We start from the raw sequence: 22,823 nt of genomic DNA, 5'->3' as shown, positions 1-22,823 counted from the left end.
TGTGTGTGTGTGTGTGTGTGTGTGTGTGTGTGTGTGTGTGTGTGTGCGTGTGCGTGTGGACTATTTAAATATGGATCCCTGTGGCGGTGCCACGGTAAACAGTAGTAGATCTGTTTATTAACACCTTCTTCATTAGTATTGAGACACTGTTCATATTTAAAGGAAAGTTCTGTTTTTTTAAACTACTGTGGTACTGTGTGTGATGCCTTCAAGGAGGGTCGTGTTTACCAAGTTCACAACAAAAGTCCATTTCTATGACCCACTAATGTAGAATGTAAAATGTTCCCACCTGAAGTACTGAATTCCACATTATTTTTTATCTCTTGTCTACTTTTGACCTGTTATTAAACATGACATTAGAAGGCTGTGAACACAACAACAAAAACCTTTAAGATGCTCTTAAAGTGCAAAAAGGATCAGATTTCTTTATAGTGTTTTTTCTTTTCTTTACTTAAAACAACACACAAAACTAATTGGGCACTCGGAGGATACCTATCTTGCAATATTAACAAAAGTGAAAACTAATGTGTGTATATACCGTTGTTTTATAAGATCCAACCCGTAATTTGGATCCGCTCCCCACTTGAAGGGGTTCATCCTTGGCCCATGCTACACCTTTTCATTAAGTTTTATAAAAATTGGGCCAGTAGCTTTTACGTAATTCCGTAATCCTGCTGACAGACAAACTGATCCCGTCCTTCACCTTCCACCCTAACAGTCCGCCACAGCATGAACATCACAGGGCATATTAGTGAGATGTATACACAACCGAACCAACTGAAGAAAAAATTATGAAATGGATGACAAAAATGCAAATGGAAAAAGTTCTACACTGTGATAAATTTTGTAGATATAACAAATTAATATACCATAGTAGAGCCCCTACCAGGTTTTTGCCTTTTTGTATATGGCATCACATCATGGTCACAGTAACTGTAGTGAAAACCATGAAAACATGATAAGGTACGACATACAAAATCATGCCAATTATGATGCCATCTGTCCACTGGCACAATAATCCTGTGAGAAATTACTTTCCCCTCAGATGCCAAGAGAAATATATATAGTTTATATATTAATATGAATATATTAATATATCTAGTTTGCAACAAAAGAATAACTGCCTCTTCCTATTTTGTACCAAACAGTGGATTTCCCTTTCAACCCAACTCAGAGGCTTACAGCAGTTCCATGATCTTCCACATCAGGCAACATCTTAAATAGGAATATCGATGCTATCAATAAACAGATAATCATCTTGAAAAGGGTATTGATACTGCTGAGATAAGAGAATCACATTGCAGTACAGTGTTATGTAAATCCACAACACTGATTTGCCAACTTAACTATTTTTAGTTCATTTCGTTGGCCAGGCGACGTGCTCAAGCAAAATAACCGCATGTAAATAAAACACGTAAACTCTGGCCGACATTCAAAAGCATTCATCGCCTCGCCTTTCCTTTCCTCTGCTCTCTTTCCAGTCCCAACCTGATCCACAAATGTCACCTCCACTCTATGTATAAAAAGGAGAGGAAGACATTGAGGAGGAGGGAGGAGAGATAGATCAGTAGAAGAGAGAGGGAGAGAGAGGGAGAGTGTCATAAAATGCAAATGCAGCCTGCGTCCGCTTTTACAAATTAAATGTCAGGACATAAAATATTGTCAGTTTCATTTTGCCGCCAGAAGGATGACAAATCCATATTCTCCCTTAAATAAAACTCTTACTGCGGTGGAGGGGTAATCATGGCAGAACAAAGCGCCGTGATTAACGATAGCAATTTATTGTATCTGGTGGCCGGCGAGGCAGCAGCGACGGAAAGGAGCAGAGAGACATCATGGTTATCATAATTCATATCGTAAATAACAGGGCCCAGCCAATCACAAGGAGCCGACGATGTCATCCCAAATAACCTTTGATAACAATTACCATAGAAGGCAGTACAAACCCCGAAGTCACAATGTTATCTTATCCCTATTCTCTGCTTGTAGAATACAACACTATTACCATATAGATTAGACTATTTATAATGGTGCGTGTCATTCTGGGTGCGGCTTCAAGTTGTTCCCGTGTATGTGTGTAGGTGTAGCGTGGCGAGGACTCGGCGAGGTGGTGTGTACGTGGAGGTGTGTGTGCGTGAGTGCGTGGGTGGGGTAGGTGGACCTGTCGTTGGGAGGAGATTATAGCCTGGTCTTTATGAGGAGCTGAATTGCCCTCTCTCAGTATCACACGGAAGCACATTGCTGGGGCGGCCGGCGCTCACAATGGCGTGGTGGGAGAGGAGTTGTGGCGATGTGTGTGTCTTCTGGGAGGGGTGGGGCGGGGCGGCAGGGTCTCGGTGAGAGGGTGGGGGGCCTGGGTGGAGGGAAAACTAGAGGAGCAGATATTAGCAGAGAAACGTTGATAAGTGTTGGAGATTAGTGTAGGCGTATCTTGTCCGAGGTGTTGTTCCTCCTTGTTTTATCTGCTGATAGAAATTTTCTGATGGAGAGCAGTGATATGTGGACGCACGGCTTCCCACACACACACACACACAAACACACACCTCCCACACACACGCACACACACATCGTCGTAGTTTCCCACCCAAAAGACACACAGTTTCTTCCTTCACCTATTTTAGCATCAATAAATTGTGACTGCATTCATTTTGATACATTTGTGTAATTACAACAAAGACTGATAAGGAAAATCAGCAACCTCTACCAGCCTTTTACACTATATTACTACCATATATTCTATTTATTTGTTTTCTTAAATCTGCTCTAATAAAGGCAACGTGTGGGATTTCTGACCAATGAAATACATTCTGCTGATGGTTTCACACAGTTGTTGAAGGTAATGTATCAAGGAATGCCGCTATGTACCAGCAAATGGCGGGGTAGAAGAAGAAGAAGATAATAATGGTTTGAAATGTTAAACTAAATCAGAATTTCAAAATATATTATCAGAAAGTAATTAAGTATTAATTCTTCTGTCCAACGGGTTTATCATCTTAGCAGTAAAAGTATGGGTAATTTAGTTGAGTGAGAGTGGCTTTGGATTGCTGATTGGACAAAAAAGACTATTTGAAAATGTCACTCGGGACTCCAGAAAATTGTGATTGGCACTCGTCACTACTTTCTGACATTGAATGGCCTAAACAATTCATCAATTCACTCAGAGAAACAGGAGAGAAAAAACCAAACTGATTCTTCATGTTAAGGAATAAAGGGAAGGGGAGAAGTGCTTGGTGTGTGGGGAAATATTGTCAAATGTTGGAGGAATATTAGCTAAAAAAAAACGTATTGATTAATTAAAGGTGGATTTACACTTATTGCGTTGAAACTTTGTGGTGGCCTGGCGTGCACCTCAACAAAAATGTAACTAAATATTGTGCCACCGCACACCACAACAACTAGGATTGGTTCGCTTGGTTGCATTGTATCCCCTTCTTCCCATTTACGGCTGTGCCAACACAAGGCAGGAGCACGAATGGAGTTTAATTGCAGGAGTGCCTGGAGTGGAAGGTCGATATTAGCTTAATAGACACGCTATTGGTCCATAAAGTACTTGTAGAGTCAAATAAATCTGCAAGTGGAGCAGAAAGAGACGCGCCCGGTGTGGTATGGCGCGTGGTGGAGGACGGCACAAAACAGTGGTGCTGCTGGGACGCAGCACAGAGGTGCCCAGTTAGACATCTCAGCATATGTGCTACAACTTTAACAAGAGACAGATCAGTCTGATATTTTGTATTATCAGTCCAAAACTAGCGCAACACATAAAAAATATCAGAAAAACACACATCAGAAGCATATAAATGTATTAAATCTAAAATCTCATGTAATGGCTTTGAAAATCCAAATTTTAACCTTGCATCCTGTGACATGTCTAAAGTGATCCCAAAAGCAAAGGATAAAATGATATGAGACAAGAGACTTGATATGATGTGAAAAAGAAAACTTGTACTGAATATGCAGACAATACTGTTGCATTAGTTTTGGAAAAAGTGGCTTTAACCATAAACAGACATGTCTTCTCTAAATATTTCCGCCTGTGTTTGGTGTGTCTTGTGCATACCTGAAACAGCATAGAAAGAAACTGAGAACAAAAATTGCTTCAAAGGACACTTGAGCCTTTGCTATACGGAGGGAGGATGAGAGAGACGATGAACGCAAGGACGAGATAAAACCAGAGTGGGAGAGAGGAGGAAGAAAAAGGACCAAAGCAAGGACAAGGTGAAGGAGAAAGAAGATTTTGCATTCTTATGCTTGAATTCAGAGAGGAGAAATTCACAGTTCCCTTCAGCAGAAAACTGTCCCAGCCTTCCCTGACAAGACTCTTCCACTTCCAGAAACATGCAACGGCAAGACAAGCCTGACATAGATTAGGACAAGATAGAAAAAACCAAGAGAAAGTTACAATTTTAAAAGTCATGCTCAAGAACACAAAAGGGAGGAAGACCTCTGAGGACATAACGAGATGTTAAAGCGCGAGTCGGTGGTATAATATCTGTAGTTTTTGGCAAAGCGATCGCTGTGTGGGCTTGTGAACAGTTAATCTCTCTTGACAGGATCTTCATTTGAATAAAGATTCTGTCAGCGCTATGTGCTTTTGGTTGCCTCAGAGGAGGACCTACAGTAGCTTCCACGAGAACTCAAATTGCTTTGACAAATCGTGGTTGAGGGGAGACCGGCGCCTTCCTACCTGTCCATAGCTAAACATGCCTGATGGAGACACCAGAACAACACAACTTCAAAATCTAAAGAAATCTCAGGAAAACGGGCAAAATACGTCGCAACGAGATATTAGAGCAGCTTAAATGCTGGATTAGGCTTGTAATAAAAATGCCATCGGTCCTTTTTACATCTTGAGCTGTTGAGCTTTTCCTCAATCAGCTGATGTCGGTCAGGTGTAGAAAGCATGTTACACAAAAGCTGTAGTAGGAATATACACGCAGAAGATTAATGTTAAATATAATTTGACATATGCTGTATTCACATACAAAGCTTTTTTTTTTAAAAGACTTGAAAGCTATTTACAGAAAGCATGGGAATGTAGAAGAAAAGCTTTGTATAAGTAACTTCTGCATAATGTATGTATCATGATTTTTCTTCCTTTGTTCATGCATGTACATTCAGGTGAGATCAGCACAGCTGCAGGCTGTTTCTTTGCACAAGGGGAATTGGTGAACTGTTGACAAGGTGTTTTATAATCTCATGAGGGATGCCCCACAGGATGGTGTACCACTAACAGTTCAGTTAAATTCATGCAGATGATGTTATATTGTATAATAACTTTTTTGTTATTTTCAAAATTCACACAAAATGCCCTGCAAGTTCCAAATGTGGATCCAAATCCAAATTTTTATCCCATCCAACAAAAATAGAAGGAGTTTGTCTGTCTGTCTGTCTTTGATTTAATCTGACAGACTTCCCATTTAGCAGTGCAAACTTTTGAGATCTACTGTACATATTTATTAGTCTTGCATTTTACGTATACACTGTGTAGTCTATTGGTAGCGCACTGTTACACAACCGAACGGCATGCTGGGCACAGCTTGCTTATACTCCGTCATGTCTAGACTGTAACTCTTAACCGTAACCTTTGTAGTTAAGTTTATGCACCAAAAGGACTATTTTTAAGAAAATGATGGTGGTTGGTGGTTGCCCACAGAGAGGGCAGGTCAAATGACAAAAACCATCTATTTGGTTGTATGAGGACTGGTTGGTTATATGTGATTAATGTCTTAACTAAAATCACTGTGCCTTGTATTTTCTTTTTTAATTCAAGGTGTCAAAAGAAAAATAGAAGACTAATCAATACTGTTGGTATCGGATCTGCGTTTAGCTGAATGTGTGTGTAGCCCCATAACAACAGACGATGCTGAAGTTGATTTAGTTCAGAAATCCCACTGCCTCTCTCTCACTCTCCTCATTTTTCTTCTTCCCCTCAACATTTGTCATCTCCTCTCCGAGATGGAATTCACAAAGTGATTTTCTCCACGTTCCTCTAAATCTCTTGATCACTTTAATTTTTTGCTAGGCTGCTTCATCGGTGTCCTGGGAAAGAGAAAAGAGGAGGAAGGGGAAAAGGCAGACGGGCAAGAGACTATAAAGGAGGCTGGGTGAGAATAGAGAGAGAGAAAGAGAGGGAGAGTAGTATAGAGTTAAGGCTTTATCAGTGAGTGCCCTGAGGTATGTGGGGACGCTGCTGAATCCAGAGAGATTAGGGGGAAAATGCAGCACATGGCAGTAAGGGGCTTACGCCACAGCTTGTATTAGTTCAGGTGAAAAGAGTATTGCTTTTACATAAAACTGGACAAATCCAGCTACAATGCATTTCCCGTTGGACCACAATGGGGCCCTCTATCTGTGGACCTCACCTCCTGTCCCCCGGGTTCCCCAAAGCTCCTCTATCTAAACAGTAAGGACTGAAAGGAAGGAGGTGTAGATACAGATGGACAGGGGAGGAAAGAGAAGATATGGCGCAGAACCTAACTTCATTTTTCAGAGTTAACCGGGAAAGGCGGTTTTCAGAGGATGGCAAGGGTGTAATTACCACGGGGGACGGGGGACGGGGGATCATGTCCACTTTACTTTTCAAAATCCGACTTTTGTCCCTCCGACTTTTACAACTTTGGTTTAATTTACTCACAGAAGTCTCTCTACGTAGTGGCCTCTTAGATTTTTTTTTAACTCAACGGATTCAAATATGTCTACGAAAAAATAATTTAATTATACTAGTTTGATTATCTTATTTTACTGTAAAATAGCTTTTAAAACTCAGCACTTCCTGCAGCTCTTTCACATTAAAGGCAGAAAATGATTATGCTTTCTGAGGCTTTTATTGTGAAGGACCTGAGCAGGAATTGTTGATTTGACTTTACATCATACTCATCGAGATCTGCTAAATTTGCAGTGACAGTACTTGTTTTCAAGTACACCCATATACAATTTTGAGGTTTAATATTTGTATTCTCTGCTGCCCTTTTTCTACTCCACTACAATTCAGAGTTAAATGTTGTACTTCCTACGTCATTACATTTATTTTATAACTTTTGTTACTTTTCAGATTCAGATTATCATGATATATTGTTGTAAATTAAGCACCCAGCAGCATATAAACCTGCAACATTAATGTGATGAACACATGAATGCATCAATAATTAAAGTCTAATATTATTATATGTAGGAATCTGAAATTGTCCATTCTGCAGTACTTTTATTGATACTTTAAATTAAAGTGACTATATGTAACTTTTAAATGTTTCTTGAACTGTGTAAATTTCCATCTGATGATCATAAATGCCCTGTAACAGCAAAATAACGCTATTTGTATATAGTTTTTATTAACGCCTCCGCCCAGTTCCGAGTTTTCCCACAAATTGACAAAATAATTTACGGCGCTACAGTAACACATTCTGACGGGTCACAGGCAGGTAAAGGGTAGCAGGATATGTCTTTATGTAGATCTAGTTGTATTTGAATTGTTTCTTAGAAGTAATGTGTTGTAATTATGAGTGATACTGGGGCAGGACCATCACAGAAAAGAAGGAAACTAAACAAAGAACAACTGCTGTAAAAGCTAAAAGGGAAAGTGAAAGACAACGGGCAAAAACCGAGTCACAATCGGTCAGGTTTTCAACAGATTATTATGGACAACTATGGGATTGTAAATTAGTCAAAACCGATCATGAATTGGCCCTCAGGTATGTTATATGTCAATTTCGTTCATAAAATAACTTTAGATTGCACGATGTGGTTGTATGTCAGTAGCCGACATTAAATTACGCAATACTAAACACTTAAATGTATAGTACAGGCATATTGACAGATAGACACAAAACAAACATTGAACCAGACATCTACAGCACTACTAATCTAACACATACTGTACATACACACATAAATAAATAAAATACATTAAAAAGAAGTATTTCACACCTCCCTAAAAGACCTAATGTCATGAACACGTCCCATACATTCCTTGTCCAGTCGTACCCCTCCCCACAGCGTGGACGTTTTATTCCTTTTGTCTGTGTTTGTGTTGGCCTCCTATTTTCTTTTCTACAACAAACTCTTAATGCTTTAGCTCGTGACACAGTGACAGTGATAAGTGGGTGTGCCTAGCCTACTCATGGTTTCTAGGCAACAGTAAACAGAAATTCTCTGGTGCTACCTTCAAGCACGCCTTACAAGTCACTTCAGAGGTATTGCCAAATCACAAGAACGGTGTTTTTGAATTTAAAAGTATTTCTTTTTTGATAGAAGTAACAAAATATATGAGATAAAATGCCAAACATGTCAGATACATACAGAAATGCGCTGTCCTGAAGTGTTTCTGCCATCTTGCATGATTTTCTTCTACTCAAGCAACTTGAACGGCCACTCCCATTGAAAAGGAATGGCAGCCTGTTGCTTTTCTCCATCTCTTGTAGCTAATGTGACTGAGGGGTAAGGAAACATGTTCCCTGTACTGTGAAATTCTTCCTTTGCTGTCCACAGAATGCCAAACAATGTCAAATCTACAATATATACAAAATCTAAATAAATTTAAAAGGCAGGATGTGTTGGATAGATGGCTAACAGTAAACAGTGCAAATGTAAATAGCGCATGTTTAGAATGTGCAAACTTGAGAAATGTATACAGTTGAGTAATAAAAAATAAAAAAAATAAAAAGTAACCAAAGAAATCAACGCAAACTGAAAGTTACATATAACCACTTTCATTTTGATGCTTCTTTTGTACTGTTACTTCAGTAAGAATTTGAATGCAGGACTTTTACTCAGACAGATTTACTTTGTTGTATTGCTGCCTTTGCTTCTTAAGGAAACGATTTGAATACTTCCTTCACAAACGCCCACCCCCCTTCTTACTTCTGAACCTTGGCAGATAATGTTATGAAGTTACAGAGGGATGAAGTTGTATTAAAAGCAGGGGAAGACAGAGGGTTAGATGATCTTAAATTAGAGTTAGAAAAAGACAGTGGAGAGGTGGAGCAGGTTTGAAAGATTCAAGTTGAATGCACTGAATTGATCGAGCAAAAGGTCTCATCCTTCTCTTTGGGCACCAACACTAACGTCTCCCATTCTACTTTTACCGGGACTTTTATCTAAATCCTCTGTTCCTGAGGTGCGTTTATCAGCCAACTTTTTCATCTTGAAATATAGGTTGAGGGGAGCTTGGCCTGCACACTTCTTTATCTTCCACCTGTCATGTACAGTAAGCCCAGGTAACAATGGCGCCTTACATTACATTACACGCCCGCTCTGTATTCACGCCATCCAGTCAGACATCCAAAGGGGCTCCACCACCCCCCCATCTTCGCCATTATTGGCAGAACAATACCCTCAAAAAGTCAAGTTGGTCACAAAAAAAAGAGAGGTGCTCTATCTGCGTTGGCGCTTAACATCAATTTGTGACACGATTAATCAATTTGGACTCCCCCCCCCTCTCTTTCTCTTGCTCGCTGTGTCTCGTCACTGTCGTCACTCTTTAAATAAAGAGCGCCCGGCTGTTTGAATGAGCCTGGGCTCATCGCGATATGGCGCAGGTTAAGTAGGCGGCGCATGTTTAAGGATAGCGTGCCGCCGCTCCCGCTCGTCCTGAAACACTTAGCTGGTGATTAGCATAAGCTGATATTGCTATCAGGAGCGCGCCATTGAGGTGACCCTGAAGCCCCCCATTCCCCCCTCCTCTACCACCACCAACACCCATCCTACCCAACTCCCCCCCTCCCCCCCACGCCTCCCCCTTTGTCCCTCTGAGGAGGTCTTATCTGGGATGTACAGGGCCTCTGTAGCCTCCTGGGGGGATGATGGAGGAGGAGGCAGAGGTGGGTACTGTAGGGAAGGAGGATGCGGGGGTTGTGTGGGAAAGAAGTGTGGGGTTGGGGTGGGGGTGGTGATCCCGTTGTTTAACACTCTGTGTCTTTGGATGTGTGGAGGTTTTTGCCTCGACGCAGAGGTCTAGTGTTTGATTCACACCTGTGACAATTTCTGGCATGTCTTCCCCCTCTCTCCCCTTTCTCACCTAATTGTCCTGTCCATTAAAGGTGGAAAAGCCCAGAAAACTAATCTTAAAAAGAGAAGCTCCTTGGCTCCTTTAAAGTCCCGTTCCTGTACAGTTGTTTAGCCACGCTAGCTGCTTTAGTCTAGATTAGTCTTGGTATATTTGGACAACTATTAGATGGATTGCCATGAAATTGTATAATGTGTATAATTGTAATATCCTAAAGATTACTTATCTAGCGCCATCATCAGGTCTTATACTTTGGTTTGTGACAAAAAAAAACTACCATTTCCTCAGTCTCTGTGGTACTTTGATTAGTACTAATTAGCTACTGTTATCATGCTAACAAGTTAAGGTGAGATGGTGAACAAGTATAATTAGCATGTTGTCATTGTGAGCATGTTAGCATGCTGACGTTAGCATTTAGCATTTAGCATGAGCTTCCCTATATGTGTGTATAGCAAGCATAGTGTGCGTATTGTGCAGGAGCCTAGGTGCATTTTATTAATGCGTTGTTAAAATAACAATGAAATACTGCGCTATTGACTGAAGACCAGGTTTTTGTTGGTCAATGGCGCGATTACTTCCCGCTGCTTCAACAAAGCCAAGGATTCACCTGAACACACCTACCTGTAAGACCAGCACGCCCATGGGCGCAAAGATGGACGCAGGTGCATTTGCTATTTAATGCTGCTGGTGCTGTACGGTCTTAAGAAATAGAAAAGATTCTTGTGTCAAGCTGTTTGACTGCTCGTGTTTTTTTCCCCGTTGGACCAGATCTCTCATCGATGCATGTAAGAGTAAGGTGTTATCACAGAGCATAGAAACAATGGCCAAACCCACAAAAACTAAATCCAGGTTGTGTTAAAGCGGATGTTATAGGTACGTCTAGGAGTCCATCCAGACAGGCTGTATGACTCTCTGTATTTTGTATCTCACCATCTCTCAGAATGTCTAATTCCTTAGCTCAAAGTTTGACGGTATATTTCAAACTTGTATTAAACAAAACAAACCCAAAATGAAAAGCTATTTTAAAAAATGTCTGGCTTTATACATTCATGTTACCTATTTCAAGATGCGGCCGCATCGTCACCAGCGAGCTCTAAATCACTCCTACGACACCTCTGCGAGACTTTTTGTGTGTGTGCGTGTGTTGTGAGAAGAAAAAGAAAGTATGATGAAACCACGAAACAATACTGAGCAAGAACGTGGCGACACATTTCTTGAAGGTAAGCAATTTCCATGCACGTTAGGAGCTTAGCATCGTAGCAGCGCTATTCATAACAGTTTACCATTATGATGCAAATGATAACAGTGGTGCCTGGCTCCCTCTTTCTCCCTTCTCTTTTGCACTTTCTTTTTTTACGACGAACACCACGGCACATTATAGTACAGATGCACACCTACATTACAGCGCACACATGATCAAATTCACCCAGCTCCATTGCTTATCCCCTTTGTTTGAGCTGATTGGATCTGTGGCGATCACATGTTTACCCAGAGCGCTATCTCTTTGAGAAACGTCCGTCACGGGTAGCGGAGAGTAACGTTTGCCTCGTTTTGTGTTTTCCTTTTATTTTGGAGACGGGCACGCACACACGGTCTTTATGTGTATATGCTAATAGGCTGGCTAACACGGTTTCACACGGTTTGTTTCTGAAAATGATGCAACTTGCCAGACATCCGCTTTTCTGCTGATGTTCACATTTTTGTTTTTTTTCTCCTCTTTTCTCAGGGCGGGCATTTTAGAGAGAGAGAGAGAGAGAGAGAGAGAATGAGAGAGAGAGAGAGAGAGAGAGAGAGGAGAGAGAGAATGATGAAGAAGGGAGGAGTGGGGAGGAGGAAGGAGGGAGGGAGGGAGGCGTGTGTTCGAAATCCACAAAGGTTTTGTAATAAATGCATCGACGACAATAAAAACAAAAACATTAAAGGGAGAAAAGACGTGTTTCTGTGTTAAACAATTAGTGCTGCAGCATTAGAGCCGATCAGGAAGAGACAAAAGCTGAGCAGCAGCAGGGGTTTACCCCAGACACAAAGACACAAAGACAGATGCTCTGCAGCCCAGCCAAGCTACAGTACCACACTAGCTTCCACTGGAACCACATCCACAATCCAACTGTGTGTAGGTCTGTAATAGCATCGCCTCAGAATGTCATCATGACACTTTGATACATCCGTCTACATAATCTGCTCTCAAGAGCTAAATAGCCAATAGTCTGTATAATGTATACTTTATATGTGTAACAGTATATGTCTTTGACTATGATTTAACTGATGGATGTTATTTCTTTGTATTTGGTTAAAAAGTGTTAAGTTACACAGAAATGTGCCTATCTTGTTTGTGACATCTGACATTTTTCCAGATTTCTTCTTTTTGAGATAATACAAAGAAGTTTCTTGCATGTGAATAATTAAATCATTATAGAAATAAAGCTTCAGTAAATCCTCGGAGTAGATAACACACAAAACGGCATGCTGATGTACAAAAAACAACAAAAAGAGGCTATTTTTTCATTCCAGGACATGTAGAGCTGGATGTTGAGTGAACTTGTAAGTAACTTTTGTCTAAAGTGCCTGCCAACATGTATTGTGGTATTATCACACTAAAACCTTAGCTACTTACCCAAAGGAAGAAAAAAACATGAAGTAATAGGGCGCTGCGTTGAAGGGAAAAACTCTGCTCTGACCCAGTGGCCATCTGACTCCACTTGGTCACTTTTCAAGCTTCCCCCTTTATTTTTTGTGTTAGTTGACTGGTAGACCAGGAAATCAATACTCAGGATTCGTTATTTGTTATAACAAATCTTTAGTAATTCACATTGCAAAGTAGAATGTATTTATATATATAAAATTCTGAAAATGTCTAATCTTAGACATGCCAGACAAGAGGAGGGAGCAAGGCCATCCCTGGCTACAGGACATTTTATTCACACACAATATTCTTCTAAACCATAAGGAAAGCTTCCACTCTCACAATTCGTACAGTATAATCCAAGCCTCATTTATTCGGTCGTATGCTCAGTACTTTCCAAAGACATGGATTTTTGTTAAAACCTTATTATTTAAAACACTTAACCACATAAACAGTCTCAGACACAACAAGTAGCGCAACAGTGCCCGTTTATGCAGACGTGTTTTAATAGTAAGGTTTTATTAGCATTGTCATGTGTGGACGGGATTGTCTTTTAGACAGAAGGAGGGGGAAAAAACTGTTTTCAAGAACGTGGGGACTAGGCTAGGTTACCTGCCGGAACATTTGACAAGTACATACATTTTGCTTTTAAAGGGCCAGTTTACCCAAATAAATAAAAAAGACTGGTAGTTTGTGGCCCCACACACAGTTTAAGTTGTATTTGACTTGGTCTTAATATATCTGTCTCTGAGATTTCTACATGGCGATGCACCACTCAAGGTAGGTGAGAAAATACGTTTGTTGGTTTGTTATTTGGGTGAACCAATCCTTTGACTAAGTCTGTCTCTCATGGAAGAGCTTCCTGCTATTGTAATTACCTCAATACAGGGTCAACAATGGCTCAGAATTACATGAACATTAAAGGATGTTAGTCATAAAGCTCCTGCAGCTTGTGTGGTCACGCTCTCCTTTCAGCTCCCGTTTACCATGTACGTGTTTATGCTGTGTGTGTGTGTGTGTGTGTGTGTGTGTTTGTGAGGAACCCCCCTCTGGTGGCGTCTACTCTGTACATTCGACTCAATGGCTCCAGTGTTCATATGTGTGTGTGTGTCTGCATGTGTGTATGGCTGTGGCACTTAACCCTGTGACCGGTGGTGGAATGAGCTCCACAGAAATTGCCGCAGATCCTTGCCCCCCCCCACCGCCCTCGACGGCTCCGGCGTGGTGTGTGTTACCACCCCAAGAGAGACCGAGAAGCCCACGCACATACGCACTAAACACACACGTAGACGCTCGCACACACAAGCTCCCTCTGTGTCCTCCAAGACAGAGATGGTGACGGCGCAAAGCTTCATGTTTAGACTCTACATCTTTGTTCCTCCCTGATGGTGCCTCCTCTACCTGCATATGAGGGAGGAAGTCTCCGCTGTTTCCACTTTAAAGCCAGGAAGTGTTTGATTCCCTCAGTTTCCTCCACTTCTAAAAAGCCCATTTCATCTTTCTCTCTTAAACCGCAGAGTGACACAACACTATTATTCCCTCAATCTACACCCCCTTTCTAATGCTCTTTGATTCAACATGCAGCCGTTTCATTCAGCCCCATTGTCACACACTTGTTGCACGTACACAACAGAATCACCTGCTGCAGCGTCTGATGTGTGTCCAGTGAATTTAAACAGAGGTGGCGTGTGCACTGAGGGTTACGCAGGTGTAAGGCAGAGAAAGAAGTCGGGTGGTCGTAGTTGACAAGGTGGGTGTACTGCTAGGTAGATGGGTAGGTTACTGAGGAGGAAGCGGGTATACTTTTTTATATATTTCAGTGTTTTTTGGATGGATTTACTGTAAAGCACCAGAAAAAGAGGTATACCCTCAACTACCCCCACTGGGTGAAGGTTAGATTGATATAAGATACGGCATTGCATTCTCATGAACGTATCCGTGTGATTTTGTACATAAATGTATGCACACCAAAACGTATGATATCCTATGAAATTGGGAGACCGCCGGTGGTCTGTGATGCCGGCTGGTTACGAGCTCCATGACGCCGAACGGTAGTTGCTAGTTATTTAAGCCGTTCCAGAGCTTTGTGAAGCTGGCTACAGATGTTCTTTGTATCAGCGGTAGTTGGTTGTTCAGTTACCCAAAAATAGGTGACTTTGAGCCGGGTACAGTGCACCGCAAGCTGCCGGTCATTTTACGGTTACATTTAAAGATTAGGAAAGGGATCAGGGTTTGGATTAAAACACTACTAAGGAACACATCCTGGGTGAAAGAATTACGTTTTCCCTGGGAAGTGAACTCCGCTTCCTGGCTTGAAAGTCCTGTAGGTTAACGCCCACCCATCCACCTCCAGCTGTTAATGTAGTGAGTTAACGTTTGTAGCTTTTTGAACAAATGGTTCATAAGAACAGGCAAGGATAAGGATAAGGAGCTGACACTTAGTAGTGTTTTAATCCAAACCCTGATGTTTACAGTCATTCCACTGTGGAGTTGATGGTTTTGTCACCTCACACAGAATTTAATGACTCACAGTTAAAACGCCTAAAGACAGTTTAGATCTCTGACAAAACACTAAATGCTTGCTCTCAGGGGAATTACTGGAATTGTTGTATTTGTAAATTACGGAGTGTGGTCTAGACATACTCTATTTGTAAAGCGTCTTGCGATAACTCTGTTGTGATTTGAGACTATGAATAAAATTAAACCGCCGGAACATATGTTCCGCTGGATCTTCCGCTAGATGCTTGATTTTTGGGGAATGATTGTAAAGATTTACAAAAAATACGTTTTAAGGCTTTTATTCTCCAACTGGGAGATTTTGGGACTGCTTGGCGGGGAATGGCAATGGATAAAATAAACAAGGCTATACACGACTAAGAGCAAACCATGTTTAAACATTGTATCTAGCTAATTTACAAACAAAAGGTTGGAGCCAGCATTGAGTCCAAATTGCCGGGTCTTCTCGCACAAAGACTGGAATTAGATAACAACTACATGCCTTTTCTAATGTTGCAACATTGCAATATCTTAATGTCTGCAGTTAGGAAGCATACAAATTGCTTATTTTCTAAAAGTTTTAAATCACCTTTAAGGAGCTCCTTACAGAGATAGTCTAGTGGATCTGTTTTTCAGTTTTTTTTAAATATATTTTCACTAAAGAAATATGTGGAGATTTAAGCTGATTTACACCCAGATGTTATGTCTACATATACCCGATGTCAGTAAATTATTTTCCAATAAAAAAATTCTTAAAATCTTCCGGTTACTGAAAAGCGAAGAGAAAAAATGAGGAAGAAACCCAAATGGAGTGCTCATCAAGCACAGTACCTGTGCTGGAAATTCTTCCAATTTTCTTTTTTTAAAGCAAATTTGCCCCTGGGTATGAAAACATGATAATACATACCATAAACGTGTCCATTGCCATAGATTTTGGCCTTAAGTTCGATGAAGCAATAAACAAGACTGCTTTACAGGACGTTTGTATGTAGTACCTGATTTGCTAGATTAATCAAAAACATACATTTGTGTCTCGTTATTTTAGCCATAAATCGTGTTTTTGCATAAAATGTACAATATCGCAATATAAAGTACATCAGTATTGTGATATAAAATTACATACTGTATGGTATAGCAGAGCATATTCCTAGCAACCACTCTGATGTGGGATTTGTTTGTGCAAGTTGAGTGTGTGTATGTGAGCAGAGATGTAAGTCCAGGGGTAATGTCTGGTTTCAAACGGCTGTATTGTTATTTTATGTTGTTCGATGGTGTGCAAAAAATTACACTCTGAACTGGATTATTTAAATATGGATTTGTAAAATCCGATTTTATCTTGTTTTTAAAATTTAAATCACATAACATTGGAAAATATACTACTAACTATCCATTTTCTCTCCGGCTTTCAAACACACCTGTACCTGAAGGATGGCGGACTGACAGAGGAAGCACAACGGAGAGCGAATGAGCAGAGATACCTGTCTCGGTGAAGGTAAGTAGGTATCAGACTTCCTCTCTTCACTCCTCACAACAACACACCATTGATGCCATGTAACAAGGGAACCCCGTCATTAGCCCCACCCTTTGACCCACCACATCATGAGGTCACAGGGTCAGCTCCTCCACAGGCCCACCCCCACCACAGCTCCAACCTCTGCCTGGGATGGGTGCTTATCCGCCAGCGTGTCTGCCGCTCTGAGCTGACTTCACGGGAGTGTGATGTACATAGTTCAGTAAACCGATACGCGTGTGCGTGATGTTTGAGGCGGCGAGAAAGGACGTTGTTGCTCAGATAAGAAATAAAAAATGAGTCGGCCATCTGAGACCAGCCAGTTACAATAGGGGTCAAGCAGGGTCAGCGCCACGGCAACAGTGGCAGTCTGCCACACCTCCTGTGCGGGGCTCATATTAGTGTGCGGCCTGTCAATCACATCGTTACCTGGCAGCCACAGACGGGATGCTGGGGACGTACAGTATAGCAGGGGTCTTTAACCTTTTGTAAACCAAGGACCCCTTATCTGAGAGAGGGGCGGAGCATATTTTATAAAACTAAGTTGCATATTTAACCGGGCCTACAATAAAAGCCTGTAGCCTTTGTACATACTTTTTTTTGTGCCTAGAAAACTAAGCTATACAAATAATTGGTGGTATGATTATATAAATCATGTTTTAGAGATAAACATACTAGTAATAGCAATGTGGCACAGTGAATCCTTAGGGTGAACTGGAACTGTTGATGGCTACCTTATAACTTTCAAAAGTTCCAAAGGAACTCCTTTCATTTATTTTGCCAGAGAAGGGTCTAGTACCATATACTGTGAGTGTCTTACTATTTAATTAATTTGTTTGACAAGTAGGGTTTTGAATTTACTTGACTGTAATCTTCTTTAATACTGGCCTGAATGGCATTCTTCAGCCCCGGCCTTGGTCTTGAGGTAACTTCTGCATGATGTGAACTGAACAGAGTCAAAGAAAGTGTGTTTTCTTTCAGGAGAAATCTGATCCTGCAGTATGTGTAATTCAAGGACATGCTTTCTGCAGAGAGGACATCTATCTGACTGGCAGAGGAAAGGGCATGTTGGTCTGAAGTAGGACTGCTATATCTGAACCATAATGCTGCTGCATCTTTTTAGCTCCCTGAGCACCAGCTACACACACATTCACATAACAGACTAGTCTATTTAAAGGTGTAATATGTAACACTTCAGCATTAAACTGTCTTAAACGTAACCTGACTGATTCATGCAGTATGTTTAATTAACACAGCAGTGCAATGTAACTAACCTAGTACTTAAGTACAAGTTTGAGGTACCTGTACTTTACTTATTTCATTCTACTTTCTACTTCTACTCCACTTCCTGTCATTGGTTAATATCGTAATTTTTACTCAACAACATTTATTTATAAGATTTAAATTTTCTTTGTGAAAAAGATTTTTTTTTTTACAGATTTATATTGTTAACATAAAACAACTAATGAATAATAATATAATATATTATATTATACGTGAGAAAACGTGATAAAAATAAACCCCTTTTTTATTCCCTTTTACCAACACTACACTCTTTTTTATTTATTTTTATTTCAGTCACTTTTTTAAAGCTTTTGTTTCTGTTTTCGGCACTTTTTTTCTTCCCCACCGGATTCAACACTAACACCAACTTAGTAGTTTTACACTAATTTTTGGAATTCATGACCAATAAACCTAATTTATATGAAGTTAGACCAATATTTTCAATTAAAAAAATTGAAATTATAGATTATTTTGACTAATAGTTAAAACTAGAGGAAGTATGTTGAGAGAATCACAGATTAGTATGTGTCAACCTTTAGTCAGGATATCATTTTGAAACATTTATTCCCTCCAGATACTATAAAATTGAATAAAACACCCAAAATTAAAGTAGTGAATGGGGGCGCACTCTACCAGGTGAGCTACCCAAAAAGATGTTTTTTGATCCCCTATGGGATAATTACAATATAATGAATACTTTTACTTTTGTAAGATTTTGAATGCAGGACGTTTACTTTTATCGTCTGGTATTGCTACTATATTAAAAGATCTGAATCCTTCTTTCATCACTGGTTGTACATGTGATGTAATGTTATATTACAGTATAAACTGAGCAACCATGTTATAACTTGGCTCCATTCACTGGTTGAATTTAAACCTCTGTAATATAAGAGGGTTTTCTGACAGTTGATGGCAGCTCCTTTGAATGTAGCCATCATGCCCAATTCAATTATATTTGTCATTTAGAAATTGTAAAGTTTCTTTCCCCGAAACATCTTTAATACATTTTGCAATCCGAATGGCTGCATGTGGCTAAATTTCCTCTTCCAAATTGTCCACAAAATATCATTAAGATCCTCTGAGTTCTGATCTTGCTGTGTGCAGAGATGACACTATTATTGCACTGATATTTCTCAGCCTAATGAAATCTGCACTGCCTCGCACCGAAGGAACACTGTTAACGGTGATCTCACAATTAAGTCTCCATGAACAGCTAATAAAGCATAATCTGCTCGGTATCTGCTTGTCTGCACCACAAGCACAGAAAGCCTTTTGGCATATCTTCGCTGCGGCTTCTGACTGACATTTTGTTGCTTTCGGCTGAAGACAGTGACTTATTTTTTTATCCTGCCCCAGATAATACAATCAAGTATTAGGGAGTTAAAAATCAAACTGGATCTGCATCGGTTGAGTGGCAGATGCCTGTGGGGCTTCTAGCTATTCAGTCTCTGTCTCCTTTTCTCATCCATCTCCTTCTACTTTTCACTTGATAGATTGACATCCCTGAATACAAAAAAAGCACACCTGCTTTTGTTGCAAACTCCTCACCAGTCCTTTATCGTTGCTGGGGCTGTTTGGATATTGTCCCATCTTTTGTTCACTTAACACAGCAATATAGTCATGACGTCACCATTCTCTTGATAGCTCTCATAACCTTTTCATAACATTTGGCAGCAATGTCCCTACACTTAATGACGGGCCAGAACAATCAGAGATTTCTGCTCTATGATAAGAGCAATCAAAGGAAAATTGCAGGCTTTTATTTTTGCGATCTGTAGCCGTTTCCTCCCAAAAAAATGACACAGGCCGAAGCAGACACACGGTAGCAGTTTGTATGTTGGAGAATTGATAAGGAATGTTTTCCACATGAGTTTGGTACTGATTGGAGCCGAGTATTTTCCTCTCATGTTGCGAGAACTTGGGCCAAATCTGTTAAGCATGTACATGTGTGTGCTAACATATATGTTTTTGTTTATAGAACTATACAATTACAGCAATAGTTCACATACAGTTTACACTTAACTTCCCTACCTTTAATGTGCTTCTCTTTTTCATCATCAAACTGTTTTAAAAAGCCATCCAGGTTGGAATCCTAAAGCTTTGGGGTGATGTTAGACAAGTCATAATGCATTTTAGACAATCATAATTTTAATTCTTTCGAAGTGTGTTCTCTCTTTGTCCTTAGGACAATGTGTCTATTTACATGGAAAAGAAGCATGGCAATACCATGTTTTGTTATCTTCCAAATCAGGAAGCACTTGGTCAAGATGACTCAGCCATGTAACCATAGCAACGCCACAATGCCTCAGGGACGAGGTTAAGAGGTAACATTTTTAATCAAGTCCTCGTCGTACCCGTCAGTCCCAAAAACAACAGCACTTCCTCTGTCGTCAAACTGCACACTTTTCACTTTTTCATCTTCCACCTGTTGTTTTCGTTGGAAGAAATACTTTGAGGTCGGGGAGATCTAACAACAACATGATCTGTTTTCATGGATAACAGTTTGGGATGGATACGTTTTTGAAGGAAGAGAAGCAGATAAGATTGTAGTATCTAATGAGCAGCAGCCTAAGTTCATTTACTGGGACCCGCATGTTCAAAGAGTCCGTCTACGTTGACTTGATGATCTCGTGTTTGAATGTAGTCACAAGGTTTGTAGGGAAATATTTAAGAATTGGCATTTCAATCGGTGCTTTTGGAATCATTTACCATCTTATCTGTTTTCTCAGTGGCTCCTGCAAGCTGTGTATAATGTCTTATTGTGTTTTAGCTGTCTTTGGAAAGGTTTGTTGTTTTTTTAAGCCTGTATCTGTGATCATAAATAATCATCTGAATGGTAAACAGGACACAACAGAATCTCAAGGAAAAGGTAAAGTATTCAGAATATCTGATTTAAATACTATTTAATTCCTTGTTAAAGCTATAGTGCCTATTTACTGTGTTCTCCGTGAGGAATTCTAAGTATTGACAACAACTCTGTTGTTGCATCCACATGATAAAGCCTTTTGTGATCAGGCACCACCCCCATCCCTCTTCCACGGAGTTGCTAGTAGCCAAGGTGGACACAGTGGATTAACAAAAACATGATGGACTCTTCACACGAGGTAATTATCTTCACTCGAGTTTCTACATGTGAAAGTCGCCAGACGACACCAGTCTTCTGAACACAGCTGTACTGAGAAATACAGAGACTGTTGTTGTGTTGTGAGGCTGACAATCTTTAATAGCTTTGTATCAACTCATTTGGCAACCGCTTGAATGTACCGGACGTTCATTAATATCAAAATGTTATGCACTAAAGCTTTAAGAAGTCTAAACTGTGATATTGTAAAATGACTTGTATTTACAAGAGTAATTGCAGAGTTATGCAGTTGCAAACTGCTGTTGTGTTTTACGGTGAATGTACTGCTCTAAAAGACTTATTCGCCAGAAATGTACAGTGCTTTGTTAAAAATTAAAACTGCTTTGTTTATTGTTATCTCATAATTAAAGGTGCCCCTGAGGTATAATTAGCTTTTTTGTTTTTAACAGATGTTGAGAGAGAAACTTTGTTGTGGGTTTGTGGGGGAGACTTGTTATGTACTACCTGTGACTGCAAAAAATCAATAAAGAAATTTGAGAAAAAAAGGCGCCCCTGCCCCTGTGTAGTTAATGCATTGTTTGGATCCCCAAACCTTTCATCATTAAATGTTACAAAGCCAATTTTTCCACTATATAAAATCATGCATTTGTTTACATCCTTGTATTCTAGCTTGCATTATTTGTCTTCTCTGCCTTTGTTATGCTTCAATGAATGCTACCGCCACAAACTGGCCAGAGCAGAATCGCCAGAAAGCGGCAAGAATGTGTATCACTTTGTCCACATGCATCCTCATACTCGATACAAACACAACGGGGACCTGCGTGCTACAGGGGGTTAAAAACACCACGGCTAGCATGCTAGCGTTGGATTCCAACAGTTAGACCACTAATTCTCGATGGCAAAACACTGCTACAACACACACAAGTTCGCCATAATCTACAAAAACTCCTTACAGTACATGTCCCTGTTCTGCAGGTATTCCACTCAAAGTTGAAAGTGCGCCCTTGTTTAGAAGAAGTCTCCCGGTTAATCCTGCCTAGTACTGACCGAAGTTAGAGAAACAGTAGATAGCTGATGTGATCTTACCTAGCTACTGCACATGTGCAACTCCCAACAAAGATGGTACAGAAGAGGGATGCCTCACTCTGTAGCTAAAACAGAGACCTAAACACAAAGGGTGAAAACAGGATCCGCAGCATTGTGCGCTACAACAAAAACATATATTATAAAACATTTCTAAAAAATGAATCACGTAAACCTATTATTGTACAACTTTAAAATACAATTATGAACCTAAAAATGAGTATAATATGGGCCCTTTAAATGTCACCTTCACAATTATAATGGCCTTGATAAGTCAATATGGTGTTTTTTCTGAAGTTTAGAGCAGGGGTCTTCAAGGTTTTTTGGGCCAAGGACCCCTTAAGTAAAACAGAGACAGAGCAGGGACCCCCTACTACATATATTGTATACAACTAACTTGCATAGTAAACTGGGCATACTTGTAGGGTGGCTTAAGCCTTTATACATACATCTTATGGCATAGAATAGTAAGCTACACAAATTGTGGGCATTATTTTATAAGGATGTTTTAATGTTAAACATACAGTACATGTGGCACAGTGAATCCTTAGGACGAACTCTCTCTGTAGATGGGACTACCATGCCCAGTAAGCCTATCATCAGAGGAGGTTCATTTCAAGACTTTTTGATTTTTGATCTGTTGAAGATCCCTGGTTTAGAGGGTAAATCAACACTTAATAACTCTTCAGAGTTTTACCTTTAACAGCTAACGGTAAAGAACCTACTCGGAAATCACTGCTTAGGG

The 22,823-nt window shown here is 40.2% G+C and overlaps 1 long non-coding RNA gene across 1 annotated transcript in view; it reads right to left on the bottom strand.

The window, feature by feature from the left end:
* Window positions 1-22,823, bottom strand: part of LOC117938429 — a 438,129-nt gene that overhangs the window by 21,533 nt on the left and 393,773 nt on the right. The window lies entirely within an intron of this gene.

Source organism: Etheostoma cragini, chromosome 23 (genome assembly GCF_013103735.1).
Source record: "Etheostoma cragini isolate CJK2018 chromosome 23, CSU_Ecrag_1.0, whole genome shotgun sequence".
In the NCBI taxonomy this organism is placed as follows: Eukaryota; Metazoa; Chordata; class Actinopteri; order Perciformes; family Percidae; genus Etheostoma; species Etheostoma cragini.
Note: the sequence above shows the minus strand (reverse complement) of the source record. Positions and strands in the feature narration are given on the sequence as shown.